The sequence below is a fragment of the Anser brachyrhynchus genome, assembly GCF_964034855.1.
Source record: "Anser brachyrhynchus genome assembly, contig: SCAFFOLD_222, whole genome shotgun sequence".
Classification (NCBI taxonomy): domain Eukaryota; kingdom Metazoa; phylum Chordata; class Aves; order Anseriformes; family Anatidae; genus Anser; species Anser brachyrhynchus.
Genome location: NW_027664108.1, coordinates 10997 through 16586, shown reverse-complemented (window position 1 = coordinate 16586; position 5590 = coordinate 10997). Strand labels below are relative to the sequence as shown.

The window sequence follows — 5590 nt, the reverse complement described above, 5'->3', positions numbered from 1 at the left end:
ACAGAAAGTAGCAGCCGCTGCAACAGAGCGGCTGGGCAAAACGTTGAGGGCGGATGAAGAGGCCAATCCGTACCCCCTCCCTCCGTCGGTCCAACAATTCACCATGAAGGCACCCGGGGGATGGGGAGAGGGGGCACGACCCAGTGCACCTCCTCTACCCCTGGAAACTCCCGAGGGAGAGGCGGCAGGCGAGGGGAGAAATAAGAATCCATTTTTGAAAGATATGCGACTCGAATCAGGGGGGTCGGAGAGAGCAGGACTCTGGGCGAAAATAGCAGGGGAGGCGTTACGTGAAGGTGATGTGGGGGCAGCGACAGAGCTTGTAGGCGCCTTCCCCGTGGTGTACTCTCCACCAGACGCCCAGGGCCAGATAACTGTTACTATGACAAATCTGGACTGGAAAATACTGACCCAATTGCGTGCCACGGTAAATGAGTCAGGAATACGTGGGGAGCCAACGAAACAGATGTTAGACTATCTGTGGTCCACTAACGTGTTGCTCCCCGGCGATATTCGTAATATCATGAAACTAATACTGACGCAGCATCAGATCCTGCTGTTTAATGCCCATTGGCATTCAGCTTGTCAGGAGGCAGTCGCGGTGCAGCGTCAGCCCGGAGATCCATTATACGGGGTCACGCTGGAGGAGCTTTTGGGGGTCGGTGCATACAATCGCTTGGAGGCCCAGGCCCTAATGGGGCCGGATAAGGCAAAAGCGACCATGACGCTAGCTAGGAGAGCACTGGACCAAATTAGGGAGCCTGGAGGAATGCCCTCCTATATGTCCATCAAGCAAGGGCGAGACGAAGCGTTTGGAACATTTATTGATAGGGTTGCCGCAGCTATACAGGTAGCTGGGTTACCCGAATATCTCAAAGGCCCTATTCTTAAACAATGCGCCCTTCAAAATTGTAATCAAACCTCTCGAAATGTTCTAAATACGCTGCCCAGTACCTGGACTATAGAAGAGGCTCTTGATCGATTGTCGCGGATACCGATAGGCTCGCAAGCGCTATTGGTTGACGCTATTCGAAAGGTAGGGGAAAGTATTACTCAGGGACTGCAGGCTAGTCAGTCGCAGGTATTCGCCGCCCTTGCCCCCCTGCAAAGTGGAAAAGGACCTCACTCGTCGAGAAGACCTGCACTACGCTGCTATCGGTGTGGCATCGCGGGTCATATAAAGAGGCAATGTGGGACGGCTAATGTGTGGTGTCCCTCTTGCCGATCTGATACGCATAATGAAACCGCTTGCCGGCGGAAGACCCAGGGAAACGGGAAGACCAGCGGGAACCGCCGCCCCGCGATGACACAAAAAGCGGCTTTCCCCTCAACAGCGGCGGCAGCTGCGGAGACTCCAACCGAGACGAATCCTTTCACCTCCAACCAGCCACCAGAGGGAGCCTGGGGATTGGACTTGGCAACCGCAGTAAATGTGACTTTGATGGACAATAAGCCTGTTGGGGTGAAAACAGGCGTTATGGGACCTGTAAAAATTAATAATGAGCCTGTTGGAGCACTTCTGATTGGAAGGTCATCGGCGACATTAAATGGGGCTTTAGTGTTAACAGGACTTATTGATAAGGACTTTACTGGGGAGATACAAATTATGGTATCAGCCATGTTCCCTCCGCTACATATACCGAAGGGAACTCGATTGGCTCAATTCTGCCTGTCTCTTGCCAAAGCGACTGATCCCTTCCGCACCTGTTTGTTCGGGGTCCCAATAGGGAACAAGGAGGAGCTGAAACAACTGTTAGCACCATATTCCGCAAGTACTGATTTGTTCGATCTTTCGTCCAACCTCTCCGACGCCGTTGTGGCGGCGCTAGTGGCTCTGAACACGAGCTTGCCATGGGATCCCCAGGAACTGGATTTGTTGGGATCAGTGGCGGTAGGGAACACCAGTAATAACTGGACACAGACGTGCTTTATGTGGAATAAAGGAAAACAAAATATGACTCAATGGACTAATGTGACCTCTCACACAAGGGGGTTCGAAGCTAATAGCAGCTATTGCGGGTACAACGACACCACCAACACCACCATGGGGGCATACGGGAACAAGTCAAGCACATGGCCAAGGCAAACTGCTAAGGCCTTACCACCTGGTATATTCCTGATCTGTGGAGATCGAGCCTGGCAGGGAATCCCAGCAAATGCGCACGGGGGGCCATGCTATTTGGGACGCTTGACTTTGTTTGCCCCTGACCTACACAGTCAAGAATTGCGAAACATTACTCAACAATGGAAACGACGGACGAGACGCAGTCTCAAAAACTTTGGGGAGTGACTGCGATAACCAGGTCGAACTCTGGGGTCCTGCTGAAAGGTTCTTTTCAGCGGCACTTGTGCCTGGAGTGGCTGTGGCTCATGCTATGGCTAGTCTAGGGAAACTAGCTTGTTGGGCTGTAAAACAAGCAAATGTGACATTTGAAAAAAAAAAAAAAAAAAAAAAAAAAAAAAAAAAAAAAGGGAGAGAGAGAAACTAGCTTGCACATTTTAGGTCTGTGAAATTTTGTGAGAATTTTTTCCTGCACTGGACAGTTGAGAGAAAAAAAAAAAAAAGGAAAGAAAAAAAAAAAAAAAAAAAAAAAAAAAAAAAAAGCACATAGGGAATTATGTTAATTGTGTTTGTGTCTTTAGGCAAAGCTGTGGAAGTCTTGAAATGTCACAGTAGTAAATAACTTTTATTACTTTTTGGCTAATTCTTTTTCTGTTGGAACACTGAATTCTGTGCATATGTATATATGAACACAAATTGAAGGCCTCTACCTCCTGGAGTATACAACTTGGTTTGTTTACCTCCACATGATTTTTTTTTTTTTTTAAGTTCAGTGTGGAGACTTGAAACTTGAATGTCCCTTCCAACTTTTATATTTAAAACAAGACTAGAAAATTGAAGACTGTTTTTCACCTGTACATAGAAATATTAAAGGGTGGTCTTAAAATTTGAACATTGGTCTGGAGAAAAACCATGGTGTTTGTTATGGACAATTAACTGTTAAAGTTATTGTAAGTTATCTGTATTTAGCAGAGTATTTTCAACGAGTGATCTGAGCTGAAATTGGAGACTATTAGTAAGTTATGTTTGGAAGTTTTAACTTCAATGAAGTAATTATTTGCTGTGAAAGAGACGAACATTGAATGACTGAACAAAGAGGGTGCAATATCTTTGTTTTTTATGAGGCTCCTGAGAATAAAACCAACTGAAGCATTTCAATTCACTTGAATGAGAAACGTGTTTAATTAAAAGAGCCCAAGAAGACACTGGTATGAAAGGTAAAATCTCAGAGGTTGGTCAGTTAATGTGGCACACTTGCTGGTCACTTTGTAAAATGTAGATTTGAAGTACAGTGGTGAAAACATTAAATGTGACTACGCAGATGCTCACAGAAATGGCCCAGGACCTGGACAGCTTGCGACACGCTGTGTTACAGAACAGAGCGGCGATTGATTTTCTACTGCTGGCACAGGGCCACGGGTGTGAAGAGCTCGAAGGAATGTGCTGTTTTAATCTCTCGGACCATGGCGAGTCAATCCACGAGCAACTGAAATGGCTGAGAGACCACACCAAGAAGATAGTGGTCCAAGATAATTGGCTTGATAGACTGTTTGCAAATTGGTTTGGGAACATGGGGGGTTGGATATTGGGTCTGATAAAAGAAGGGCTACGCTTACTGCTAATAATTGTCCTAATTATAGTAGCGGCGCGAGTAGTATTTAGTTGCCTAATAAAAAGGCTCGAGCAGTTAACTAGTAGGGTTTTTCTAGCAACAGTAATAGCATGTGTAAGGTGTAATTGCTCGAAAAAGAAAAAAAAAAAAAAAAAAAAAAAAAAAAAAAAAAAAAAAAAAGGGGTCAATGCCACACGTGCTCCTTATTGCAATGCATCTCTTTGCTGTCATTATACAAACTATAATAGCATCCTTCCTTGCGCCAGGAGCCGCTCTGCTCGGCTGTGGGATCGACTGTGGAACGGACGCCCCTAGGTGCACCCCGAGCATTTTTTCCTCGGAGGGGTCTCCACTCTCAGCCGCTCACCACGGGAGCAGACAAGGACCTCCTGAAGCTGCACACAAATTATTTTCAGTGATATTGTCTTGTGGTATGAATGAGAAGTGCAAGAGGCCTCTCTGCGTGATTGTGTGATTGTGTGATTGTGCTGTGCGAGTAAGAAGCAGTATCGCTGCGAAGCAACATTCCTAGCGCTTAGTGGCTTGTTGACTGATGTAGATTCTAGTAGGCACACTACTTTACAATCGTAGTTCTGCATGAGATTTTTGACCCTGTTGCTTATTGTACCTTGCTTATTGCAGTGTGTGCGGTGATTGATAGAAAAATCTATAGAAAGCTTTTGGTTCAAAATAAAAACGGGGGAATTGTTGAGGACTGGCTCGCTGCGCGTAATCACATTGATATCATGCAGCTGCAAGATAAGGAAATGGCGGATTACCGCACCCAGCTGGTCTAGAAAAACAAGAGCAAAGGCACGTACGCAAGGCTTGTCTGGGAACTCTTGTGAGAAATCCCAGGCAGCTTGTCTGGGAACTCTTGTGAGAAATCCCAGGCAATTAGAAACAATGATAGTAGAGGGCATACTGCCCTGGGAGTTATAGTTAGATTAGAAAGGGGAACTAGCGGATAGAAGAATGCGGAACTAACAGATAGGGCAGTAGATGACGCTTACCAATAAGGAGCTTGGCTTTTGCAATATGTATGAGCTAATTATCCTGTACACGATAAAAGACAATTGAGCTATCCATTAAAGCTGAAGCATACTTAACACTCATATTGAGCGTTTGTGTCTTCCCTCCGTCGACAACAAGTCCAGAGAGTGCACTAGCACCACTGGGGAATGCAGTGCAGTGAGTCCAGTGAGTACACTGGCACCAATGGGGATGCAGTGCAGTGAGTCAAGAGAGTGCACTGGCACCATTGGGGATGCACTGCAGTGAGCCCAGAGAGTGCACTGGCACCACTGGGGATGCGGTGCCGGGAGTCCAGAGAGTGCACTGGCACCACTGGGGATGCAGTGCAGTGAGTCCAGAGAGTGCACTGGCACCACTGGGGATGCAGTGCAGTGAGTCCAGAGAGTGCACTAGCACCACTGGGGATGCACTGCAGTGAGTCCAGAGAGTGCTCTGGCACCACTGGGGATGCAGTGCAGTGAGTCCAGAGAGTGCACTGGCACCACCGGGGATGTGTTGCCGGGAGTCCAGAGAGTGCACTGGCACCACTGGGGATGCAGTGCAGTGAGTCCACAGACTGCACTGGAACCACTGAGAATGCACTTCAGTGAGTCCAGAGAGTGCACTGGCACCACTGGGGATGCACTGCAGTGAGTCCACAGAGTGCACTAGCACCACTGGGGAATGCAGTGCAGTGAGTCCAGTGAGTACACTGGCACCAATGGGGATGCAGTGCAGTGAGTCAAGAGAGTGCACTGGCACCACTGGGGATGCACTGCAGTGAGCCCAGAGAGTGCACTGGCACCACTGGGGATGCGGTGCCGGGAGTCCAGAGAGTGCACTGGCACCACTGGGGATGCAGTGCAGTGAGTCCACAGACTGCACTGGAACCACTGAGAATG

General features: G+C 47.8%; 1 long non-coding RNA gene across 1 annotated transcript; it reads left to right on the top strand.

The window, feature by feature from the left end:
• Positions 1-1747: 1747 nt before the first annotated feature.
• LOC308186309 lies at positions 1748-4789 on the top strand. Its single transcript, XR_013944009.1, has 2 exons — positions 1748-4532; positions 4568-4789. It is a non-coding gene; the product is annotated as an uncharacterized lncRNA (long non-coding RNA).
• The last annotated feature ends 801 nt before the right edge of the window (positions 4790-5590 follow it).